We start from the raw sequence: 27,468 nt of genomic DNA, 5'->3' as shown, positions 1-27,468 counted from the left end.
TAGCTGACATACAATATTATATTAGTTTCGGGTGTACAACATAGTGATGCAACATGGATGTACGTTACAGAATGCTCACCACAGAAAGTGTTCTTACAGTATTATTATAAAGTTATTACAGTATTATTGACTATAGTCCCTATGCTGTATTTTTCATCCCTGTACCTTTTTTATTTTGTAAGTGGACGTCTGCACCTCTTTAGACCATCCCCTCTCCCAGCCAGAGGTTGCAAAACTCTAGCAAGAGGACCCACCGCACCCCTTTCGACCAGCCCTTGCATACCAATGTCAGACTTCAACTTGTAAGAACCTGCTTCCCTCAAGATGGTATCTCTCAGTACTCTGTGATGAAACTCAGAAAGTATTTTCCCAGGAATCAGTGGTTTTTAAGATGATACTAACATTTGAGTACTTGCTACCTATCAGACGCTGTATCCAGGACTTTATATGCCTTCATTCATTTCATCTTCACAAAATCTCTATGAGGTAGCTACTGGGATCATTATCCCCATGTTAAGATAAGGAAGCTCAGAGAGATAAGAAATTTTGCTTATGATTTCTTAAGAGTGCGTTAAATTTTGTGTTAGAGAACTCAATCACTACTTCTAACTTGGCACCTCTGGGGGGAAACCTCATTGCAGGCGTCAACACTGACTCATAAAGGAACACAACCCTGTTGTAAATCAGAGGTTGCCTATATAACCTGCCAAGACTGACCTCAACGTTCTTCATTCTCACCCCAACAGACCCACCACTACAACACCAAAATCAAACGAACATGCAATGAATAGACCAGAAATACTAGTTTCCCTCCAGCCCGGTCTGCGAGCCTACCAAGGGGAAACACACTACAAAGGCAGCATTCTCCCCTCCCCACTAATGTGAATGGTGCCGCCCAAAAGCAGAATGTTAAATCCCCATGCCCTCAAATCTGATCGCCGTCAAGAGTCCTAAACTCCTTTCAAATATACAAACATAGGAAATTAGAGTGTTTTATGTCACTTTTCCTAACATTACCAGGATGTACGATCACATTCATCTGAGACATTCCCTCTAAATGCTTCTGACACAGAAGACAATTGTGTATACTTTCAGCAGACTAATACTAAACAATACTTCAGGATACTAATAAATACTCAGATATATTCATGCCCCTAATACTGAGGGGGAAGTACATTTACTTCTTCTCATTAAGGAGTCACCCATGCATATTACACCTTACACAAAGGTTGGTCTGCTTGCTTAGGATAGCAATTTAAATAAATGTCTTCCTATTCTAGCCTAGAATATCTAGTAGGTCTCCTACAGGCAACAGAAACTATATTTACTTGGGCTATTTGCAAGAGAACTGTGATGGGGTGAGAATTATATAACTCTTTATTATTAATTACTGTGATTTATATGAATCCACAAACACACCCTTTATTGCTGACCCTATTAGAAAAAAAATTTTAAGTGTACACTGAAAAAGCCAGAAAAGAGAGACCAAAAGAAGCAGAAAGGAAAGGTCTCTCATAAACAAAAATAACCCACTAAGGAAGTATTTTAATATTCAAAAGGAGAAAAATGGAGTTAACTTTTTCATTAATATATACTTTTTTATTTCACGCCAACTACACCCAGAATAAATGGCCCTAGGTATCACTAAAACCCAACAACAGAACGGTTTCGTGCATTTTGAACGAGGACAGGCTCTGTTTTAAAACAAAACGGGCGGGAGAGGGGGCACCTGCTGCTCTCTGGAGAAGCAGACGCCCAGGAGAGCAGCTGGTCTCATGCCAAGTCCATGGAAAGACGTGCACGGGAATAGGAACATGAGTGCCCAACCTTTGTCGCAATAAATTAACACTGAAATCAAATTTCAAGTTCTCAGACTCATGAGATGCCAAAGGCACTCTATCTGCGATGCATTACATATAATTTGGCAGATGAGGGAAGAAGGTTTAGGGATTAAGGGGGAAGTCAACCTGAGAAGGGTTTCAAAAATAACCACCTCAAACCAGCAATTTAAATTAAGCAAAGAGGCTGAAAGGGAACTCTCTGCCCCGGGGGCTGGATCTGAAGTCTATTTATGGAAACTGCAGCGGAAAGACAAGGACCTCACTGCAGGTAACAATAATTAAGCAATCTTTCTCTGTAATTAAACCTGCTTTACCATCTTTTCAAATACAAGTTTCAAGCAGGTTTGTATGGGTTCTAATTTTTACACTTCTATCCCAACTTCATAATCCAAAGTGGGGGAGAGGACAAAACAAATGCTGAGCTACAGGGAATTGGTATAAGTGAAAAATTCTGAAAACAAAACCTTTGCAAACCAAAACACACCAATAAAGTAAATCCGCTGAGAAGGTGATACCAGCATTCAGTTATCCAAGCATAGTTTTGTTCCATTTCGGATTTGTTTTGTTTTGTCTTTTTTAGCATCCAAGTACTTTGGGGGAGGAAACAGTGACACCCACACACCCCCCCTTCATTCTCAGGGTAAAAATGGACACAGAGAAAAACAGCATAGAGGCACTTCCCTCGCATCCTACAAATGGACCAATTCCCCTTACTGTGACTACTGGATCCATCCTTGGTTTGGCTCAGAATCACTGACTCAATATTTCCATAAACTATCAGAGGAAGTCAAATGGGAGAATCCAATGAGCACGTACGTAAAGCATATATTTGACACATATATGTCTATCTTCAACCTTCCCAAGACCTCCACAGAACCCCATGTTGTTCTAAGGAAGTCAATTTTATCCCATGTGCCAGGAATACAGTGCATAATCTAGACTGAGGCAATCAACACATTACCATATTCCGGCCACTGTAATCGATTCAGGGCTGGTCATACCAGCCAGCCTCACAGGCTTTGGCTTGGTATATTAGGACAAAGGCTCTCTCCACTCTGGATGGCAGGATTTACAGATGTGATACATGAAACCGCCACGGCCATGTCACCTCTGCTTTCGTGGAGGGGGTTGGGGAGAGGGTTAATCTGACGAGGATGGCAACACATGGAGGAAAGCAGGGTAAAAAAAAATAACTGAGAATTAGTGCAGGAGCCCTAATGACATCACAGACCTCTAGATCAAATTGCAATTGACACCTGCTCCATAGCTCCTAAGTCTACGCACACAGAGGCCAATTAATTCCCCCTTATTGTTTAAACTGTTTGAGTTGAATTTTCTATTATTTGCAACAGAAAACATCTTCCCTAATAGAAGAAGCTGGTACAAGGAAGTGGAGTGTTAGAAGTAACACACAGAGGACCATGGACTGGCTTAGCCAAGGCCACAAGGTGGAGCGGGAAGCGGGGGGAGCGTGAGGACCTACTATCTTGGACTGGCAAGATGATCACCTTCGACATGTGATAGCGAACAACTGATTAAAACCGTGGTTTGGGGCGCCTGGGTGGCTCAGTCAGTCAAACGTCTGCCTTCAGCTCAGGTCATGATCTCAAGGTCCTGGGATCGAGCCCCACATCGGGCTCCCAGCTGACCGGGGAACCTGCTTCTCTCTCTCCCTCTATTGCTCCCCCTGCTTGTGCTCTCTGTCTCCCTCTGTGTCAAATAAATAAATAAAATCTTTAAGAAAATTAAAAATTAAAAAAAATAAAACCGTGGCTTGTCGTGCCTTATGCCTTGGACCTTGTGCCTCCAACTTGACAGAATTTAAAAAAAATTCGGACGCTGGAGTATGTGTTGGCTACTTAAGGATCTACAAGAAAAAGACAGGCTTGCTGTGAAACTGGCCTGTCTGAAAGCCAGAGCAGAGAATAGAGTGGGCTGCTAAATGGAGTCACTCCAGCTGGAGGTGGGAAACGCGGAGGAAATGTGACCTGTCCTAAGCGCCACCTGTTCGGTCTCCATGGCGTGAGGCAGGGATAGCACTCCACCATGAAGATGTAGCACACGAGGGGCATCACCCACTCTACTGCTTCGTCCACTTCTTACTCTTCCAGGGGCATTCTATGAACCAAGAGCTAAGACACTCTGCAGACCATCCACAGCTAGATCCCACCACCAGGAGACAAGTTCTCAGACCAAGTTGTAGGTTCAAACCCTGGGAGGTGGCAGTATCTCTGATTGTGGTTACTAGTCCATGGAAGCAAAGAAATCTAGAATACCAAAACACTTTTAAGGGATCTATGCTGCCAAAGAAGTGTGGCTGACAGGACTTAACAACGACTTGATCCTTAAGAGAGTCAATCCCAAGATCTCCAACTCCTAAGAACCACAATAACAAACCACTATGCACGGCAGCCCCTGCCAAAGCATATTCTTTTCATAAGCGTAAGTACGGTGAGAAAGGTGTATATGAATGTTGGGCAGCCAAAGGGGACAGCCATTGCCGACATTTGTCTTTCTTTTTAAAGGGACATTATCCAGTACACAGTCCTACTCCTATTGGTACCTAATCTCCCTTTTAGGGAGTCCCCAGTTACCTTATGATGACAAGTAATCTACTGAGAAGTAGTACCCAGTTCCCACTGCAGAATTCAGAGGAGGCAGATGTGCCGTCTCCACCCCAAGGAGAGCCAATCACATGGTCCTGGGATCGGGAGTCCTGGGTGATGGTGAAAGCTGGGGGTGACGGCTGCGGGAATACTCATCACTCACTGTAGCAACGGCCACAGCATGAAGCCCAGGAGGTCCCGGCGCCAAGGCTTCTGCTACGGATCCTGCTGCCCAGGCCTCCAGCCTTTCTTTAGTTCCTGGCTATCTTCCAAGCCCGTATCCTTCCTGGTCTTCCAACCTCTCGGCAATTTTGTGAGTCTCTACATCCTTCCTGCATTGCACACAGTCAGGATCCCTAACTGACAGGAACGCTACCGACAGGGCCCAACATACAGGATTATACCACTGTTACAGCTTCATTATTATGTAAAACCTAACCTTTTTCTCGTACTGGTGAAAGCAATCTACAAAGTACTATCACAGGAGTGGCCTTTGGAGGAAGCACGGAGGAGCCTGCAGGAAGGAAGGGTCTCTTTATCTAAGGTGCTGATCTAGCCCAGCCACCAGCCCACCTGCTGCTGCAGGGATGACTCCAGGGCCGCCCCAGCTTTCCACCTGCTTGTCCATCCAAGAAAAACAAAATATATGATTGTAACTCTTCTTTCCCTGACCTCCTCTCATCTCATAAATTTCCAAAGTTACTACCTATATTTCAATGTGTACCAATTCATTTACTAGAATCTTCTCAGTGTAAAAATACCACTTAAAATACTGAGAGCATCATTTCAAAAAGTCCTCAAAATCCAAAAGAAAATGCAGCATAAACATTCGAAAGCATCTTAAAATGCCTACCTGAAGCCTAATACTTAACCTTAAATTACAAGCCACCTACAATGTTAATGTCATCTGTGCTCGGAGTCAAGACCAGCATCTCCAAGCCAAGAGCCCTGCACACAGACACAGCCAGACCAGACGGCGCATCCCTGAGAAATGCATGGTCATTCCATTCCATATAGAACAGCAACAGTGAAAAGCTATTCCAAGTTAATAATTAATTAATTGACTAACAAGTGAATAACAACTGAGAAAAGATGAAGGAAAAGCTAAACTAAAGCATCCAGTGGTCTCCCGTGTTATTCAAAATTCTTAGGCTAACACAGATGAGAACAAACGTATATATTTTAAGTTGAAACAGTTTTACTGTAAAATTGGAAAGGACATTCACAGATCACAGCTGAGGGTGCGGTGATTAACAAGGATTAATATCAAGTCATTAGCATAATTTTAAAGTTGAGGGAACTTTTAAAGCAAAGCCATAAAAACCACTTGGCCGGAAAACTTACTGAGAGCAGAGCTCTATTGCTTTGGCAGCTGGAAATGAGGACGTGGAAAACACATCTATTGTAAGGTCATTAGCAGTATAGCTCAGAGGCAGCACCTTCGGGGAGTCTTCCTAGCATAGTAACAATGGTCCCAAGCTGACCCTGGTTCCACTCTTGACCTCCTTGCAGAGGGGTCCTGTATGCATGATAGCCCCTTTTCTGGAGAATCAGCTCTTTGGCGTCAGGAGTCACAGCATATGCACCCGCATTTCCCCAAGGGCACAGTGCGCTGCCCTAGCACACGGTAGGCAGTCAGAGAAACACAAAGGGGAAACAAGTACGCAAATGTACGACTGACAACTGAATCGTTCAATAACGCACGTTCTTGCAGCTGCCATGGTTGGTCTGAGCAGAAGGCAAAAAAATGACTGCAGCCTCCAGCCACTTTGATCCAGTCCTCTGAAAACATAATATTACCCACAAAGGACAGGAAACAGAATTGAGCCATTTGACTCCCAAAGAGATCACTAAAGCTTTTAAGAATAACATGAGAAGCACATTTAAGGAACCAAACTGGGCCAATGTGGCAAGATTTCATGAACAAAATAAATCTCAGCAAATCCTGGTGGCAAGACAAAGGCAAAAGAGGGGCCAAGTCTATAGGACGTGGTTCAGCGCCTGATACAATGAGCTTAAATGACTAAGAAAAACTGGAATTTCCTTCCTCGATCTTTTAAAATAGCACACATCTCCTCTCGGAGAGCAGTTAGACTAAATTTCCATGCAATTCAGCTCAACCACCACTTACAGGATGGAATCCTGTTGGTCTCTAGCATTGTGTTAAGTGCTCTGGACACTCTGAGAATCATCATGGCACGTCCCCCTCCCCACACCACCCCCTCCAGGAGGTCCCAGCCCAATAAGAGGCAGGAAAAGAAAATAAACCACTTTTGAAATTTCAAATGACCTTTTAACGATTAAAAACAACACATATTCACTATACAAAAAAAAAAAAAAAATCAGAAAATGTAGCTGAGCAAAATACAAGCCAAATTTAACACGCTCACGTTTCAGTCTAAATCCTTTTGAATTCATTTGAATCCTGATGAAACCTGATTTTTATAACCAAAGAACTGGCCATCGTTTCTGGTCTGATAAATTTTGATATAAACTTTGATACACTACTAAATTTTGATATATGTTTGCCTCCAGGTAGGAATGTGAAACAGATCTGGAAGAGCTGTGGAACTTAATGAAGGTACACCAATAATATCCCCACCGCTTTTAAATTTAACCAAGTTGCCTGACCATCTGCCCCTTGGTTCTTTACCTTTTCCCCTCCCTCAAATGAGCAACCCAGATTGTCAACAGCCTGCCCACCAACCATCTCTCCCACTTGGCTGAGCCTAACATCTCAACACGTGTCCAAACCTTCTATCTCCCACCATCCTATACCAAAATATCCCCCAAACGAAAACAAAACCCTCCTATTCTCCCTAGATTCCACAAAGTCACAACAGACCCAGTTTCTCACCCCTGGCCTTTCCCTGTCTCTTACCTTCTCCCCCCAAAGCCAACCCCGGCTCTGGGCTCTGGATTACATCATCATCATCATTTGCAATCCCCCCCCCCTGCTGTGACTGGGCTAGCTCAGCCTTCATCCTTTCTCACCTGGAAGGCAACAGCCTTCTCCGTGGTCTCCCCCTGCCTCGTTTTGCCGCCACAGCCTCTGCCATCCCTCTCCTTCCCCCATGCATGGGCCACACTTCCCAAGTCGCCTTTCTAAATCACAACCTGGTCAGGTAAGCTTGGATTTAAAGCCTCTATGACTCTCCACAGCCTATAAGCCGATATCTAAATTCCTCAGCAGACCCTTAAAAACATAAAACACAGAATCCCCCTATGACCCAGCAATTCCACTCTGGGGTACAAAAGCAGGGATTCAGAAAGATATCTGCACACCCATATTCAAAGCAGCATCATTCACAACCGCCGAGAGGCCACCCAAGTGTCCATCCACGGAAGAACGGATAAACTAAACGTGCTGTGTGCAGCCAGTGCAACAGTGTTCAGCCTTAAGAAATGAGGACATTGTGACACAGGCCACCCAATGGATGAAACCGGACGACATCACGCTAAGTGACACAAGCCAGTTGCCAAAAGGCAAATGCTGCATGAGTCCACTTGCGTGAGGTACTAGAGTCGTCAAATACATAGCGACAGAAAGCAGGATGCTGGCTACGCGACAGAATGGGAAGCTGTGGTTTAATGAGCACAGAGTTTCAGTTTGGGAAGATGAAAGAGTTCTGGAGAGGAACGATGGTGATGGATGCACAACAGGGTGCATGCACTCCGTGCCACGGAACTATGCACTTAAAAAGGCTGAAATGTTGGGGCGCCTGGGTGGCTCAGTCAGTGAAGCGTCTGCCTTCGGCTCAGGTCATGATCCCAGGGTCCTGGGATCAAACCCACTTTGGGCTCCTTGCTCAGCAGGGAGTCTGCTTCTCCAGATATTTCTGCCTGCCACTCCCCCTGACTGAGCTCGCGCGCTCCCTCTGGCAAATAAATAAATAAAATCTAAAAAAAAAAAAAAAAAAAAAAAAAGCTAAACTGCTAAGTTTTATGTTAGCTATCTTTTAGCACACGCACAGTAATTCCTTCTCAGAGATCGAGACTTCACAACCGAGCCTGGCCTTCCTCCCCAGTGTCCTCCCTGGTGAGCCTCCCACCCAAGGCAACACACACCACACACGAAGAGGCCAAGGCCTCCGCCGGCTCCTCCGGCCAGGCCGTCGCTAACGGCGCTGAGGCTCTGCACCAGGCCAAAGCACGCCTGCCTCCAAGGATGCGGAATTAGGACGGCAGCCATCGTCAGGTGCCTATGAGGAAGTCAACGAGCCTCCAGGGGACGGGGTGTCCCATTCAGGGGAGCCTCTGCCAGACTCTGGGCTTCCTCTGAAGCTAATCCGAGAAGAGGAATGACACAAGTGCAGAGAGAAGCAGCTTGGGACCACGGGGGACAGACAGAAAAGCTGCTTTAGACCTGAGAGTGGTTCTAGCAGTAGGTTCTCAAGAGGTTCGGCTAAGCTTCGTGCCTTAAATAAATCCTCCCCGACCTCCACGAGAGCGAGTGGCCACGCCTCACAGGCATCATGTGCGGAGGAAGCCAGCGGATGTCCTGCGCAGCGGTGCGTTTGCAGGTGTCCGCCTCCCTGGGGAAGGCCGGAGTGACCCCCTCACCGGCTGGCACAGTGGCGGGCACACAGGGCTCTGGAGTGCACAGCAAAGGCATGAATGCGCATCAGAGACGCACAGGCTGCTCTTCCTGCCAAGACCGTTTCCGTCAACTCTACCCTTCCCATCCAGGCCACGAGAGACATAGAATCATCACAGAACTTCAACTGATACACAAAGAATGTGAAAGACTGGGGACGGAAACCAAAGGGCAACACGGCTTCTCAGTACTTACCAACCTAAAGGGCAAGTGGAAGGACAATTTTCTCAAGTAGCATGGTTTTCAAAGAAGAGGAGAGTCGGGGGGAAGGGGCAGAGAACCACAGACGGTGCTTTGCAGGGCTCCCCGGGGTAAATGAGAAGGTGGGCCCCAGCATGCAGGTGTGAAAGGTCTCAGGGATGATGATTTGCACTCCTATCAAAACACTTCTTAGGGAAACTCAAGGTAAGGTGTTTCGAGTCACAGTGTTAACTACACAAAACACTGTTATCTGATTTCCCAATTCTTTATCCCACAGGTAAAGCCACTTCATCTTGAAGGTCCCCCCCTTTTCTCTATAGCTTTTTGTTATGAACATTTAATGGATTGCTGGTAGGGCGGTTTTTGCTAGAATCTTGGATTAGGGAAGAAATGGGCCCAACTACTAGCAATTTCTATCTAGTAAGTTGTCTTGTGTTCAAACTCTGGGTAATACAATTAACATTAAATTATCAGACAATGATAAAATAGCATGATTTGGACAGGGACTGAAAACAACTATCTAGAAGCATATGGAAGCCCATAAGCCAGGAAGCCAGACTCTAATCCTAAAAAGCTCTGTGAATGGGAGGGGCAGTTAATTCAACATTCTGGTGATCTAAGAGTGAACACCCCAGGGGGTATCACCCCATAGGCAGAGAGTGGCCAGGAACCACCCAGTGTCAAAGTCAAGGTTTGTTTCTGTCTGGGTGTAAAAAGGCTGGCCTACCAACAAACACTATCAACCAGGAGCTCAGCTACGTTCAATCCTAGGAACTGGCCGGTTATTAAGGATTTGAAAGATAGCGCAGAACTTTACAATTCGTAAAATGACAGGTTAAAAACAAAGTTTTTTCCAACTGTGAAAATGGGGAGGATATTATTTAGACTAATTAGAAGGATTTTTGAGTCAAACAGGACAGTGGCTGCTATGACAACGCTGAAGGTTTTGGATTACAAGCTACAAAGTATCTCTTCTGATGTCTGAGCAAAATGTGTTTGGATCCCAGGCAAGCCCTTCTCTTAGGAGAGAGAGAAATGGACCCAGGAGGTGTGGCACGACTGGTTTCTGGAAGAGGCAGGGCAAGGAGGAAGCTTTCCTGACTGCTCCATATGGTCTTTCACACCTATTCCATTACATGCACCCATCAATCTAATTCCTAAGTCAGCAAACTCTTTGCAACACACCCAGTTTTTTAAAGAGAAGCTTCACTTCCACACTGGGGAGAGTCATTTTCTACAGAAGTTTGGTAACAAGAGTTTCCCATGCCTGAGAATTCCCTTTTGATCTGCCCCAATATGGGACAGCACAGGCTTTGGATCACAGTCCTAGGTCCGAACCCAAGGGAATTAATTCATCTCCGGAATTTGAATTTCTGACCCAAAAACTCAGGGATGACAACATCCATTCCCCAGAGTTACTAGGCAGCCTGGCTAAGAAAGCAAAGCCCTTAAGAGGACAGGATCTCACTGAATGCTAGTTCCCTCCCTTCCCCATGCCCATTTCTTCTGACCCTGAACAGCGCACCTACTGGCATGTGTATCCGAGGTTAATAACCTACAGAGTTGCCTCATTTGCAAAAGTCATACCATGGGGTTCAATACCCTGAGGAGCAAATGCAGCCAACATCACTGTCCCCAACGTCATTGCCTGGAGGAAGCTCTGCAGACTCATGGCAGGAAAATGCCAAAGGGCAAGGCAACATCAGAGAATGCCATCCACCACTAAAACAGGGTCCAAAAGCCACCTCCCGCCCTCCCTCTCCACCCACCACCCACCCCCAACCTGGCAGCCCTCACTGGCCAAAATCCTAGAAGGTCTAGAGTGGACAGCAAGCAGTCTGGCTTTAGGGGGAACCTACGGCCACACTATCTTACTCACACTGGGTCTTAGGAGAATTAATGAGCTAACGTCTGAAAAGTCCTATAAGTTCCTATGTGACAAGGTAGCCAAAAACCATAAACGTCTATTACGGCCAGAAACACAAACTCAGCTGCGCGTGGGATATGCTAATTACAACCCATAGACTTCTCAATGTGTTCCCTCAAGGTAGATAAAAAAATTCCAAGAAGCCGAACGTGTTTAGATTGGCAAACCTGAGGCCCCAGGACCCCTAGGTGAACGTAAAAGTGCTCAAATGTAACTGACACACCCGACAGGTTGGATTTGTTCCTGGCCGGTGCACAGACACCAAGTGAGGCCAGTGAATATTAAACTGAATACAGCCAGCTGGGGAAAACCAACTTTCCTTCCAAATGAACTGGCTTGTTAATCAGAGGGTCCAGATCCCATCCCACGTGCTAAGAGCCTCACCAAGTCATTCTGTCCCTTGCCCCCCTTCACCTGCTGACACTGCTTGTAGATTCGCTCTTTCTGTTCTCTTTATACTTGATCCTACCATCCCATCACTCAAGGTACTCCCTTACAATTAAAAGTCCAGTGCGTTGCACCTGGTGGGCATTCACATAGCATTTCCTGTACCCGTCAGTTTTGGGAGTCCCTATGGATTGGCTTTTTAAGACATCTGGCTGAACAAAGATGCTCACAAGAAAACAGCCCAGGGTGCACCACAGCAGACTTAAAAAGGTACCTTCCCATCATTCAAGCTTTTTTAAGAGACAGTGGAGGGAAATGTATTGAATTTAGTGCACTTGTTCTTTGGGGTAAGGAAGCAAGTTAGCTCTCAGGAAAACATCAGCTGTTGCCTTCTACAAATCACAGAGGTTAGAATGACTACTAGAGTGGCTCCAGAAAAAACACCCAGAAGATCCAAGTTGTAGACTCAGCTCTACAGCTAGCTCAGAGTGAGACCTTGGACACACTGCCAACACTGAGCCTCAGTTTCCCCACAAAGGGGGAATACGTCATCTCCCAAGATCCTGACGCAGTCTGTCATTACCGAGTCAACAAAAAATGCTCAAATCTGGGAAGACTGAGTCCCTTAATTTTTCGGTGAACATTCATCCTTGTCTGGTTATAAAGAATGTTAAAGACCAAGAATGCCAGTCCACAAGAATCTTTCTCAGTGACATTTACTCAGAGGTTCAGGAAAGTAGCTCTTTATTCTGACCTCACCAGCAAAAAAAATGTCCTAAGGGTCTAACCATACACAGCACAGAAGGAAATGCAAGGAGTCAACAGGATCTTCATAACTACAGGCATCAAGGCACGTGTGACTGTGTTCTGTTTACAACTATATGGCTAGCTGCAAAATGGCACTGGTGATCTTAATGAGTCCATCTAGTTATGAAAGCAAAAAGGGGCTTAAAGATTACAAAATTAAGAAACCTATATAGTAAAAGAAGAAAAATACACATTACTCAACACTGCATCTTCGGTAATGTCTCTGTACTTGCGGTTAAGAAAAAGTTTTTTAGAATAATAAAAATTCAGAAACTTCCTCAAGCCGTTATCCACTGAAACGAAGTCTAATAAATAAACTATGTAATCAAAGGGAGAGATGTTTATACACTTACATTAGGATTTCATGAGTGTTTATTACTTGAGAATTGATCAAACAAAAATAGCTAAGATGTTTCCAAAAAAGACACTGATGATGTAAATTGAGAAGGCGGAACTACTTTGTCATTAAAAAAGAATTTTTAAAGAAAATAGCTACATTGCAGTGGGTTGCTTTACCTAAGTTGATTAAAATCAACAATCAGAATTAGGAAGTATTTTCTGAGCCAAAAGTTTTCTAATTTTTCTCATGTTGGAAGCATTACTGAATTTAAAGTCAAACGCACCATAATACATACCTTAGATATCTCTAAGTACATTCTAAAGTATTTATGAAGAAGTAAAACATATAAGATACAGCAAATCAACATATAAGCAGTGCATAAATTAAAAAGTTTACTAACATTTGTTTACTAAATTTGAATTTATAAATGTTAACTAAATTTGAATAATAGTTCTCATTTCCAAAAGTTCTGTAAGATATAGCAATTATTCATATATTTATATGAAGACACAAATATACAAATGCCCCCCCAACACACACACACACATATACTTTTTTGCCTCTTGAATATAAACGCACACTTAACCTGTAAAGCTACACAAAAATCAATTTTTAAAGTTAATCAGTTTGGCCATGTATAAAATAAATTTTCCCAAGGGAAATTTGGGTAAGAAATAAGATATTCAATAGTGAACTATATTGTATATGCCTGATTAAGAAAAATTCATTTCCCTCTACCAGTACTCTATCAAAATAAAAGGTCTTCAAAATATCGCATTATTATATTGTAAGTCATCAAATTAAAGGGCATAAAAACTTAAAATTCACAATCCACCCTTAACCATGTCTCTCAATAAGCAGGCAGGCAGGCAGGCAGATAGATAGATTAAAAGAAAACTATAGGGTACTTTTTAAGCGACGTAATTGTAAGGTCCCCTAGTTTAGGAATTAAATAAAACTGCTTACCAACTTTTCTTCTCCATTGTTTTTTCCACCGATTTAACTAGTACTTTAGCATTCCGTTCGTATGAAAGGAAGAGACAAACATTCGTTGCGACAGGGAGAACACACTAAGTACAACAAATATTTTGCACAGAGATAAGAAGGGGAAAGTAGGTCAATATCCTGTGGCCAGGAAGAAGCAGCCTGAGCTTCCATCCAGAACTGTATTCTGTGATTAACCGGGCTGGACTCTCCTCTCTCCGGGCTACTGCTCTGACCCATGTACCTGGGATACATAGACTCTGGGAGAAAGGAATTAGAGACACATCTACTACTTCCCAGGCACTGGCAAGCTAACTGGGGAAAGAAGACACGTAAGAGCCGTATAACTCGTAAACAAGTGCTCACACAGGGCAGATGATTCACCGCAGGTTTATGATTAGAGGAGGAGCTCTTATTACGGTGTAGGAGGATCAGACGAGGATGGCTGAAGACGGGAAACTTGACCTTGACTTTCTGAGGATGAGCAGTATGTGGTTCAGCAGAAGAACTTTAAAGCAAGAAGAACAAACCATTCAGAAGACAGTGACTAGGCAGAACGGCAGCAGAAGACAGCTGAGGCGGGACATGGTGGGCCGTGAAACTGGGAGGAAAGGTAAGCTGAGACAAGACAGAAAGTCCAAGCTAAGGAGCTTACAGCTGAGAATGTGGTGGGAATGGGTGGGGTAGGAGAGGGAAGAGTACCTACTGTGTCTATGCTCCAGAGGGCCACAAGTGTGACTGAGAGTCACTGGTGACAGTATGATGGAAAATAAGATCGAAGATAGCCATTATAGATGATAGGGAATCATCAAAAATGTCGTGAGCAGCGACAGACAACAAAAAATGTAAAGGTTGTTTACTTAGTGGACAGTCTAAATTAGTTGTGAGAGAGCTAGAAGCAAGAAGCAAAACTGCTCTGTACAGTTGTTCAGTTTGTGCACTGCATAAAAAGCCAAGGGGGGAAGTGGGCACTGACATCAAGTGGAGCTCTGTGGGATAGTGTTTGTCCTGAAGGGTACAGTAAAGGTACCATACTAGCTAGCAGTGGGGAAACCAGCTGAGGCACAAATCTAGAACTAGGGTAGAACTAATGGAAATGAAACAGGTGGATAAGTGCAAGAGAAATAACAGATGACTCCATCATAAAAGGAAGAACACTAATTGATGGAGTGGGCAAGAGAGACAGGAGACTTTAAACTAGGCTCTCTCCTCCAAATGCATAAGGACTGACAGTTTGGCTGCTTGGTTTAAAGGAAAAAAAAAAGTCAAAGTTGTAAGTCTTTTAAAAAGATAAATACCAAAACATATTATTTTAAATTAAAACCTATCATCATATATTTATCTGCCCATGTTTTGCTGTAATGCTGAGGCGTCTTCTGCAGTACCCAGCGGTACTTTCTTGTATAAACCATCTCAAGCCATCACCCTTTAAAAGGACGAATTTCTTTAAAGAAATGGTGAGGCTGTAAAGACACTGGAGAAACTGCGCGGAGTAGACCACGTTACTCTGGACAAATGCTGGCTACTCCTCGGTGGGAAGGTTATCCCCCCACCTTGCTGAATGCGGGCACACAGTCTCACAGGCTTCCCCGTAGTCTCTCCCTCCACCCCAGGGGTCAGCAGGGCTCCAGAGGGGGCTGTTCCTTCACACTGTGTCCCAAGTAAGGACGAGGGCGACGTGGAGCAGAGCCTCGACCTGGGATTGCGGACGCACCGTGTGAGCGTAGATTATTGCTCTGAGCCACTAAGATTCCCAGCTTTTTACAGAATCACAACGGAACCCACCTATCCTGAACGGCTGACAATATCAGCGGGAATACTCTTCTTTTAGGACTCCCCAACTCCTTTACAGTTACCTCAGCCACTCTAAAATCAGCCGCTACTCCTTTTTAGAACCTTACTTTTTATCAGGTGCTTTCCAAAACAGTCAAATTCAAATAAATTGTCGCAAAAACAGTAATTATTTTTGCACATATATTTAAAATCCTTATATTAAATAGAGTAATAAGTACAACTGGCATAAACAGGTTTGGGGAAAAGAAAACATAGGTGAGTCTGGATACGCACACATGTCCACTGGTGGGAACAGACACCCAAGAGCAGGGCGCCTGGGTGGCTCAGTCAGTGAAGGGTCTGCCTTTGGCCCAGGTCACGATCCCAGGGTCCTGGGATCAAGGCCAAGGAAGTCGGGCTCTCTGCTCAGTGGGGAGTCTGCTTCTCCCTCTCCCTCTGCTCCTCCCCTCCCCCCAGGCTCTCTCTCAAACAAATAAATAAAACCTTAAAAAAGAAAGAAAGAAACCCAAGAGCAGACTACAGGGTAGCCCTCTAGCTCTGACCATTTAGTGTGTATGGGCATCAGTTGATGTATTTTGCAGAGAAAAAGAACACCAACTAATCCAGCAAGTCTGGAGGTCACTAAGACCTCATACTATTTTCTAAAGCTGTGAGCCTACAAAATTATAAGGGAGGAGCACTATCGTATTACCAGGTTAAAAATCTGGCTGGTTTTTCAAAACTATATCCAACTGTCATATTTTTTTCTGTCCCAAATGTACAGTCAGAAGTGCTTAAGTCATTTAAGAAAGCACAAAAATAACACTTCAAACCCACAACCAGACATAGAGTCAAGAGTACAAGGTCACATGTCATTCCATAACCCGGCTCTTAAAGATAGAATAAACACATAAGTTACTATTAAAAACTAAATTTGAGTTTCATACTTTAAAATTACATACTGCTTTAAAATTGTCAACAGAGATAAATGTCCTCTCAAGGTTGCCCAGCAAAATCTGAGTGCTTCCATTTTAGGTGGTCAAATAGTAAATCTATCCATAATTTAAATACTTTTAGAAATCTGATACTCGGCCTCTTCAATAAAAATAGGAACTTTTATGTAGAAATCATATTCATATATTTCAATAGACTATTGAGAGAAACACTGTGTAAACACATATGCACCAGAAACCTCAAAACAACCAACCACAGTTTAAGGAACATCCTCAGCAAGTCAACCCTGGCCCCTTCCCCAATATGCACGTGAAGGCTCCCTCCTCAGCATCAGAGAGGATAATCTGAACCTCTATAGCTTTAAAAACAAGCAAATAAAAAACCCCACATCAGTAATACCATACCTGCCAAAATAATTCTGCCCTAGATCTACTGAGATGGCAACCCGCTCAGTCTTATTTTAACCAAGGTAGACGCTTGAAAAGAAAGAAACCCAAAACCAAACTCTAGGGAGAAAAACATTAATTTGTGAAATATGAGGTGAACTCAAAGAGAAAGTTTTCCTGAACCTTGACCTAAATCAACGTTCCCACTATTTTTTCTTTAACTGTGAGATAAGCAACCATGAGGACAGGATCGCCAAATGGTTTAGTCTTCTCATCAAATAAAACATCAATCCATCAATCAATCAATCATCATCATCAAAATAAAACAAGAGCGAGTCTGACACCCGGAAGGACGAATACTTTGCTACAGAATGAGGAGTTGCCATTGAGGAGCTGAAGACAGACAGAGGAACCTGACTTCAGGAAGAGAAGAGGGCCAAGCCCCACACCCTGCAGGATGTGGACACCAAGGGGCCAGGAGGAGTTGAGGGTTGACACCGAGGAACACAAGTCACCAAAGCCAAGAGACAAGTGTGACAAGAAGGAGCAGACGATCAACCATGTGGAGGATGGAGAGCACCGGGCAAGGAAGGAGACGGGGTTATCAGGCCTAGAAGCCATGTGTTAGGGGCCAAATTATGTCCCCCTCCCAAATTCACATGTTGAGGCCCTAACCCCCACACCTCAGAATGTGACTGTACTTGGACACAGGGCCTTTAAAGAGGTGATTAAGTTAAAACTAGACCATTATTGTAGGCCCTTCCCCAATATGACTGGTGTCCCCATAAGAAGAGAAGACTGGGACACAAAGGACACAGATGGAGGGACAACCAGATGAGGACACAGACAGAAGGTGGTTGCTTGCAGGCCAAAGAGAGGCATCGGAAGAAACTAAAGCTGCTGACACCTTATTCTTGGATTTCCAGCCTCCAGAACTGGGAGAAAATACATTTCTGTTGTTTACACTACCCAGTCTGTGGTATTTTGTCATGGTGGCGCTGGCAGACTAACAAACCATCCTATGACCCTTCTGGCAACTGCCTACTTCCAGTCTCTTCCTCCAGTCAACCAAGGTTTCTGACAAGGCCTACCTTTGACACTTGCCACATGCCACTGAAACAGCTTCAGATAAAATGTCATCCCCTGTTTGTTGCCCACTGCACTCCTTAAAACTCTCTCCTGCCCTGGCTTCCATGGGGCCATTTCTTCCTGGCTGCCCACTTCCTACCTCCATCACTCTTTATTCTTGGTGGCCTCTCCTTCCTCTACTCGTCACAAAACAATGTTCTTCAGAGTTCTATCACCCACCTTCCTCTCCTCTCATTCCACCCTCCAAGCAATCTTCACATTTTCAGCCAGATGCTGGCGATCCGTTCACTGGACCTCAGGCCCTGAGGTCCAGGCCTTGTACTTCAGTGATTGGCTGAGCCTCACTCACTGCCCTGAGACCCCCTATCCCAAACAGAATCCATCCCCTTCAGGCCTGTGTGTACCAGCCATTCCCGGCCTCTCACAGGCCAGAAACTTGGGGAGCCCTCCCACATTCCAGCTAGCATAATATTCACAGCAATGTTTCATCCAATCAGCTTGTTCTCAATGTCTACTGTCAGAAAATAATTCGAAATATGGGAAAGGTCCCATGTACAAAAATGTTCATCACTGTATTATTTACAACGGCAAAATGGTGGAGGCAACCCAAATGCCCAACGGTAAGAAATGTTTGAGGACATTATGGTACTCAGTGGAATAATATACAACTATAAAATTTATTTCAAAAACTTGGCAGCAATACAGATCTTAAAACATACACATAAAAAGCGTGGAAAGGAATATTCAGAAATGACCATAGTTCCTCCATTTTCCAAACTTTCTGGAACGTTATTAGGATGATTCTCTAGTACAGAATGTCCAGATGAGAGTTCTAGCCATGTTGGACTTTCTGAATTGCTTGGCTGAAGGATAAATGGGAGGTTTACTACAGAGCCGCCTTCAGCTGTCATTCCACCTCCACACTACATCTGTTGCAACATCCAATGCAAACTCCCATTAAATAAATTTCCCCTTAAATCCTACTACTTGTAGCCTCAGCATGAGATCCTAAAAAAATTGACTAATTCTTTCAAGAAATCCAACTGGACATATAAACAGCTGTAGGACAGTGGAGCTCCCAACATCTGCCACGGTTATTAAGTGCTGTGGTAAGAAAAGATCATCGCACGCAAGCTGCTGCCAGGAGAGCAAATGTCAAGCTAGAAGCTGAATCACAGAAGATGAAGCCACCTCCACGTCAAATGTCTGCCAGCCTGTCTGCCACGTAAAGAGGCGCATCTTCTCCATCCGAAGAGGAGAGACGTTGACAACTACTCCACCCGAGAGTCCATGAAACAGAAAACTGGTCGCCCCTAAGGGCGTCGATTGGTACATTTCCTTTAACATTTGACCTACACCTTTTTGTTTGTTTTCCACATTGGCGACAAAGGGCAAGTATTAAGATGGCGCTGACAGTTTCACCTTTATTTCTTCAACCCTCGCGCCCCATCCTTGGATGCCTCAGACCAACGAACTCAACAAATTTCTCCTCCTCCATTTTTGGTGTAAATGAAATGAAACAGGCAACAGCCACAGAAATCATGCCCGCACCTAGGAGTGTCCGTGCTAAAACCCGGTGTGCAGCACCGGTACGTACATACGTAGGTGTGGATTCCTATGACGAATCCTGTTGAAAAACAAATACGAACTCCTAGTTCTACGCGTTCTCCAGAGCTAGAGTTTACTGCAATTGTACTAGACTTCCTTACAGCACGGAAAGAATGCTCATATTTATGTCACATTCAAATTAGGCATTTGTGGCTAGACATGAAAAACATTATGAACTGTGAAATAAGGTAGAGGAAGGCATCCCCTCATTTAAATCCCCTCAAACAGATTTCACATTCCACTGTGAAATATCACTGAAATCAGCAATATTTCTCAAGGAAAACAGCTCTTCCACTCAGGCCAGGCAATACTGCTGTCATATCCTCTTTGGAATCTGTGTCAGTGTTATTTTGAGGTACTTCTAGGATGCCACTGCCTCAGGATAAATGCCTGCAGATAAAATGAACATAGTAGGAAAGCCCATTTCTCCGCTCACAATTATACAAGAGAGCATGAAAGGAAAGCTGGAAAGCTCCCTGAACTTTTTAAAAAGTAATTAAAACCAAAAGGCTTTTGAGGAAATGTGTCAGATTTGGCAACGTTTTCTTTGTAAAAATGCACTTTGGTAATTTTCCAGAATTCTGTTCTTCCAGTTTGGAAACGCTTAAAAATTCTGACACATAATGAAGTGGGAACAATACAGATCACCCTAAGCAAAATCGCGAAAGAGGAAAAATTTAACTTCAGCATTTCCTCAATCTTCCCTTGCTCTCAGCCTCCCAATCCCCCAAGATGCCTGGTGCTTTTAGGAGGCACAGACCCCCCAGAGGTTAGGGAGTTAGTTAGCAAGTAAATCAATCAATCAATCAATTAAATAATTATAGGTGTGACTAAACAAAAGGCAGCTCAATTTAGATTTTTAAGGGCAAAAAGTTATATTTCGTTTTACAATTAACAGTAAGAATTAAAATCTAAAATCTACTCTCCGAATTATAGAAGTGTATGCATCATTTCTGCATGACAGCAAGGAAAGGAGAAAGATGGGGGATTAAAAGGAACAATATTCAAGGGGGAGGGGGATTACAGGAGCCCAAAAGAGAGCGAGTAACAGATGGCTGGAGGCCCACTCAGGGAGCGCAAGAAGGAACAAAAAAGGAAAATAATGACAGAAAAAGAAACAAAGAATAAAGGGTCCCACAAGGAACAGCATCCCCCCACTGTCTAACGTTTTGAGAGAGCTCTACTAAGGACTTTAATAAATGCCGTGGCATTTCGGCAACAGTAAGCATAAACGGGAAAGTACTCCACCACCGCGTGTAAATGCGATCCGAGCAGGCAGAACCCAGGCGTCCCCCTCTTCCACCCCACTTCAGTGAACCACTAGGGCAACTGCCAGCCTGGCCTTTTCTCATAAGATTTTTATCATATTATTATTTGTACAGAAGTAACATAACCAGATTATAGAAAATGCGTAAAATAAGAGGGGTAACAGCAAGTCACCACAGTCTACTACACTAACACAATCACTGCTGACATTTTGGTTTATTTCTTTGCCATCTTTATTCCTACATATTTTTCCGGAGTAACCAGAGTCCCGTATCAAATCATAAATCATACGCATTGCTTGGATTCAAAAGGATCTGAGTGTCTGGCCAGGAAGAGGAAGAACCCCAGGAATCCACCTTCAGGAACGACCAAGGAGTAGTAACTAACATTTACGAGGCGTGTTTGCAGACACTCTTCTAGACACGTACACGTGAACACATTGAATCCTTACCCCCAAAAGAAGGCTCTCTTATGACCCGCATTTTGCAGATGAGAAAACAGAGGCATAATTGGACGAATTAAGCTACATGCCCCCAGTCACGGACTACTAAGCAGAAGAGTCAAGTCTCCAAACCAATACTTTGCGCAGAGCCGGGCTGTAGCCACTACACCACACTGCCTCCCACTGAGGCCTGTTTAAGAGAGAACCAGGCTCTGTCACGCTTGTCCCACGTGCAAAGCCTCAATGACCAAAGAGCCGTTACTCCAGTGGAGGTGTGTGTAACTCACACCAGACCCCTCCACTACCCCAAAGCCTTCAGTGTGCATTTGAAGAAGGTGCCAGAGAGAGGGGGCAGGGCTTAGCTATTGGAGGAGCCAAAGGTGACCCTGCTCAAGACCCTCCCAGTAAGGGCAGAAGGGGCTTCTCCAGACTCAGAGCAAGGCCCCAGTGTGAGCAGGATCCTGATGTGTCCAGCAGAAGCCAGTGCACGGGTAATGGCGGCACTCAGACTGGGGGGCTGGGAGGGTTCGGGGATGGAGGATGGACCGAAGCCCAGGTCAAGCCATATCACAGAAGTAGCTCTCTTAACTCGAGCAGTTTCATTTAAGGAGGAAGAGGACCATACTGATCAAAAATAAATATTTTCGTGTCATCGTAATTTACACACTATGTAATACCACTATGATGATGATTTACTAAGAGGCAATAACTTAAGTCATTGATGACTAAAATTTCCATGAGTCTAAACAGCAGAGCCCCATCTCAGGGCTTCTGAACTTGGTTTTCACTGCCTGGAAAGCTCTTCAGGCTTCTCTTCCTCCAGCACCAACTCATCCCCCAGGTGGCCGCAAGAATGTCCGTGTCCTCAGACAGGCCCTCCCTGGATCTGCAATCTACTGCCGCTTCTTCCCGACCTCCTTATACTCACAGCCCCCTGTCCTTTTCCGTCACGGCACCCATCACAATTCATGAAGATGTCACAAATATCCACGTGCATTTCTGCAATGCCTCTCGCCCCTCATACGCCATGAGAGCAGAAATCACATCTGCTCTATCACCATTAAAGACTCGGCACCTAGTATCTGGCACGTACTAGGCACCCAAACACCTGATGAATGAATAAATCCATATAGGAAAGAACGAAAAAGTCACCTCCTTTTACTTCTAAAAGTATTATAGTAATTTAATTTATTTTTTAAAGGAACAGTTTTTTTTTTAATTTATTACTATTTTTTTTAGTAATCTCTATACCCAACGTGGGGCTCGAACCCACAACCCTGAGATCAAGAGTCTCATGCTCTTCTGACTGAGCCAGCCAGGTGCCCCTACAGTAATTTTAAAAATAGAGTGAACTGTGACATTTCTATTACAGGTTGGTGTTTTGTGCTCTATTAGATAAGCCACCCAACTTCAGGCTCTAGAACAAACACAAGTTCAAATGTAAACTTGATCAGCCAAGAACCATCTATAAACAAATACAAAATCAACTCCCTTCTTGTTCACCAGTCACACCAGTCAGAAATATGACATGCGATTCCCATGCCCATCCACGATGACCGCAAAAACCATAAAGCACCTGGGCACAAAACTAACAGAAGATGTAAAACAGTTTTCCATGTAAAATTATAAAATTTCATTGAAGGACAAAAGACATAGAAAAATAGAGAGGTGTATCAGTTAGCAGATGGCAAACCATGAAGCCCCGGAGACGGCAATCCTCCCTGAATACTATCTAAATGCAGTGCAACACCAATAACACAAAATTTAAACCCCAAAACTAAAACAAGCCACATGCTTGGGTAACATGTACAAGTTTACCAGTGTGGAGAAAGAGAAGAATGCAATGTGTGTGAGATACAGCAACAGACACAAATACAGAAAATGTCATTTTTGCGAATTCCAGTAATTTAACTATTATGGGTATGCAACGTTACTTTCAATATTTTGACTGTTTCAAGTATTTTCTCTTTTTTTTAAGCTGTGAAACAATAAATGCCGTAAGTTCAGAAGAGCAAGAGTCTGGGGGAAACTGACAAAGATGGTAACGCCACTGGGTTCTGAAAGCTGTACAGACAGATGGAGAGGCGCTTCCAGGGGGAAGGAGAGATCCAGGAGAATAATGAGGAAAAAAGCATAAGACACATCGGAGAATGAACCAAGTGTGGCTCACATCAAACAAATATTCTCATGGAAAGTCAGCCAGTAATGGATCCAGAAATGGCACCATGAAGGAACTATAGTCACAGCCCACAGTCACAAATAAAAAGCCATGAGAAGTCTTTCTGCAAAGAAACTTATTTAAAATGTGGTTTAACCAGCTATTTCTCCAAGGATACCTTTTTTCACAGTACATATCTACTCACTTTATGAGAGTTTTTTCCAACCTACTAACTTTTTATGGAATAACCCACTTTGGAAATTGCTACATTCTACTAACCCAGCCTTTCAGAGGTCTGAGCTAGAATAGAGGCTTAAGGATTTGGAAATAAAAGGCAACAATAAACCCCAAACATAACAACTGACCAGATGAATGGATGGGTCACAGAAAACAGAGAAGTAGGTAATGCTCTGGAATCCCAAGCCCAGATGATGATAGGAATGCTATCAGCACAAACAGTGAAGTCAAAGAGGATCAACTATCAGGTAATGGGTACTAAGCTCGAATTTAGATGCGTTTGGGAAGACAGTGAGAAACTCCCCTAGAAGGAAAATTGAGCAAGAAGTTAAAAGACTACAGTCAAGTTCCCAGATCTATCCCCGTCAACTTTATGAGCCTGAGCAGGTCTCAAATACGATGAAGGAGTTACAGCAGTGACTTTAGGCTCTTTCAACTTTAATACTCTAGTATTCCAAAAATTGGGCACTTGGAAGTCAAAATACCAATACTATCAAGTTCTACCTTTAAAGGTGTGAAATATACAGAAAATAGAATAAAAATAAACAATTCAAGAATTTGAGTATATGAACTTAAATATATGAATGAGAGGCTTTTAAGAGAGTGTGCAATTAGAGATGTTTAAGAGATCCATGAAACCGGGAAAGCTATGAAGTCTAACTCTGGCCCCTCCCCCAATGCCACAGAATACTTAGTTTTCTGCTGCTGCACCAAGCAGATGTCTAACTCTGACCCAATGTGGCAGTTCATATATTTTTATGAATACCTCTCGACACCGTGAAGATTTCAAGGCAAACGAGAACTTTTTCCTAGATGGCGCACCACATCAGGGGTAGATCAAAACTGGGGTCAACTTCTTACACCTGTGAGCAGAGTGCCCACAAACACTAGCCTCCCGCACACGACTAAGCCCAGCGTTTGTAAAAATTAAGCTTTTCCTAAGAGCATTCGGGCTGGTATTCTAAGTGAATAACATTGTGATGATCCTTTCGAAGAACTTTCAAGGGAAAAAACGAGCAGCTAAGAACTGCAAATAGCACTGCAGGGTCTAATAATAAAAAAAATTAAAAGGAAGCAGCTCTCAGGGAGGAGAGATTAGAGGTACTGGAAAGCGCACACAGGGCCGGCACGGGAGGGATTTTTTAACGGAGACTGAAAAGTTTTTGAAAAACCCAAGAGTTTTTGTTGTTGTTGTTGCTGTTTGTTTTGGTTTAAGTGTATGAAAAATGCTTTCATGAAACCAGTAGGAAAATGATGGGCACGTACACCGTTAACAAAAGCCAATAGTTAACGATCTGTTCCATTGTCTTTTCAATTCCATTTTCAAAAATCTCTTTAACGATGTTGAATTCTTTTCTTTTTTTTTAAAACAAGTTTAAAACTGTGTAAGACACAATTCTGAATTGTAGTCTCATTTTCACAAGGCAAAATGAAGCCATCTGTGCAATTTCCAAGCCTCCTGAGTCCACACAGGATCGGTGGGAAAGTCCCCGGAAGGCACAGACCTGGTTTCCTCTCGGCCTCTCAAGCTATCAAGGAAAGCCAGGCACCTGGTATTTTTAGAAGCTCAGCGGTGTTTATCGGATAAGCAAAGGAAGAATGTCAATTTTCACTTTTCTCCAGACTTCAATTTCTAAAACTGCCTGTCTTGGAAGAATATAAATTCCATACCAACCCTCTTCTTCCCCGCCTTGTCCAAAGTCATTCCCTAAGCCCCAGCTCTGCAGGGGCGCTCACACCATTTCATTCATATACATCAGACGCTGAACTCCAGCTGGATGCCCAGCAGCGTACATACTGCTCTTGGATAGACTGGAGACCAGAGAACCAGACAAAGCCCCTGGAAACTTCCAGATGGCCATCTAATTCCTGCAGATAAGGAAGTGCAGGGAGAGGGTAGGGAAAGATCACCAGGCAAGCTGGCTCCTCACCAGCAGGCTGAATCTTGTTCACCAAGTCACCCTCATTTCAGGGAGAATGAGGCATCATGGGAGAGCCTAGCACAAAGCCCAGAAAAGGAGAAACTGAGAAGCATTTCAATCAACCCGCCCAGCTGTGGACTGGCCAAGGACACCCATGGGAACCCTGACTCCAGGTGACAAAGGAAGCAAGCCAGGAGGGAGAGACTGTCCAGGTAGGCTCTCCTTCCAACTCCTTAAAACGACCTCTTCAAGAGTGGCCCAGAGCTTCAAAGAACACTGCACCGCCAGGCAGCACGTTGTTCTGGAAAGCACACAGTCTTGGGCTTAATCTCTACCAGCCCTGGGCAAATTACTCAGTTCCCTCATCCAGAAACATCTCCTACTGAAGGACAGCAATGACGTTAAACAAACAAGCTACAGAAAATACCCAGGGGGCGCCTGGGTGACTCAGTCCGTTAAGATTCAGACTCTTGAGCTCAGCTCAGGTCTTGATCTCAGAGTCATGAGGTGGAGCTCCACACTGGGTATGGAGCCTACCTTAAAAAAAAAGAAAAAAGGAAAACAAAAAGTATCCAGGACGAGGCCTGACACAAAGAAAGCACCCAACACTTCACTGACAATAGCATGAACGTCACATAAAACATGAATGATTCATTCTTTGGGGACTTGGCATTTCTTGTCCACAAGGCGAATACGGCTGAAGTCTGCGAACAGCCTTAGCGGGGTTGAATCACCAGCCAGGCTGAACACAGAACGAGGACAGGACGCTGGCAGGTGGAAGGGAAGGAAGCAGGAGGCACCAAGGACCTAGCCCGTGCCAGAGCCAACCAGGTGACTTGGCACCTTCTCCCATGGAATGGCATGTGATCCATCCTCAGGATTCCCTACACTCTCCTGCAGAATGCTGCTTCCTACCATCCCAACCAACCCAACCAGGGGCAGGTGTTCGGAGGCCTGACCCCTTCCACGCCACCAGAGGTTGGAGGAAATGAAATCACCGAGGACAAAGAAGGAGCGGGCACCGTGCTCAGTCTCCTCCCACTCTTTCGCTTTTGTTTGTTTTCAGCTTTTGTCTGGGCAGCAAGTGTTGGCGTGGCCTTGGTCACCACAGCTGTCACAGTCACTTTCTTTATTTCTCCAACATCCACTCCAGGCAGGGTGGCCTGCCCTGCTGTGTCCTTTGAGGCACAATAGATTTCCTTTATTGCTTTTTAATGCATGGCCTCCCATCAACCGTGTGCTTAATAAAATATGAATGGATGAAGAAGGTACTGACAACAGAAGAGAAACCTATGGAAGGTTATGGGAGCGAGATGCCGTGCAGCGCCCATCGTCCTGTGCGGCGGGTAGGCTGGAAGGCGCACCTTGATAGAGTTCAGCAGACATGTGTCTGCCTCCCTCCAAACAGCCAGGGAAGGGCAATTTAATGACAAGAGACAGAAGTTACTGCACCTACACCGCACTCCCCGAAGCCCCCAAATGATACCCTATCATTATCTGAAATAATTAAACAAGTAAAGACAGAACTTTCAGTCTTGACAGTCTTATCTTAGAAACAAACAAAAAACAATATTGACTTTTCCATTGGCCCAGAAGCATTCTGAGAAATCCATAAACAATCGATGATGCCAAGTGTGAAAATCCATTCTGCTCCTGCATTTGGTGGTCCCTCTTGGGCCAAGGTCAGGTGTCTCCTGCCCACACCCACTCTCCATGCCACCCCAAAGACAGTATACCACTTCCATTCCCTTTTCACATGGACACCTAAGCTCACTTCCCTGTGGGGAAAGGGTGAGCCCAGAAATTCCATGGAATATGTGTTCCCATGAGCACAGCAATTTGATGATCTCAGAGGTATTATAAAGAAAGACCCTTGACACTTCCCTAAGGAAGAATGTCTTCTGTAAAAGGCGACTGCCAGGACCAAAAGCATGTGCTGGGAA

At 44.2% G+C, this 27,468-nt stretch overlaps 1 protein-coding gene, 1 long non-coding RNA gene and 1 other non-coding gene across 8 annotated transcripts in view; 1 reads left to right on the top strand and 2 right to left on the bottom strand.

Annotated features, from left to right (window-relative positions):
- Positions 1-27,468, bottom strand: part of MYO1B (myosin IB) — a 174,747-nt gene that overhangs the window by 143,519 nt on the left and 3,760 nt on the right. For 3 of the 6 annotated variants that reach the window (XM_026492297.4, XM_044381327.3, XM_044381328.3), the window contains exon 1: positions 13,673-14,133. The exons of the other annotated variants lie outside the window; for them this stretch is intronic. The gene's annotated coding sequence lies outside the window, so the exon portion shown is untranslated. Of the gene's footprint in view, positions 1-13,672; positions 14,134-27,468 lie in introns of those variants that run through there. 6 annotated transcript variants of the gene reach the window in all.
- LOC130541933 (uncharacterized) lies at positions 14,214-27,048 on the top strand. The gene is made up of 2 exons (XR_008956047.1): positions 14,214-14,303; positions 23,187-27,048. It is a non-coding gene; the product is annotated as an uncharacterized LOC130541933 (long non-coding RNA).
- On the bottom strand, positions 22,457-22,529 carry TRNAK-CUU (transfer RNA lysine (anticodon CUU)). The gene has a single exon. It is a non-coding gene; the product is annotated as a tRNA-Lys (tRNA).

The sequence above is a fragment of the Ursus arctos genome, unplaced genomic scaffold (assembly GCF_023065955.2).
Source record: "Ursus arctos isolate Adak ecotype North America unplaced genomic scaffold, UrsArc2.0 scaffold_1, whole genome shotgun sequence".
Classification (NCBI taxonomy): Eukaryota; Metazoa; Chordata; class Mammalia; order Carnivora; family Ursidae; genus Ursus; species Ursus arctos.
The sequence above is the reverse complement of the archived record's forward strand: the minus strand, read 5'-3'. Positions and strand labels throughout refer to the sequence as shown.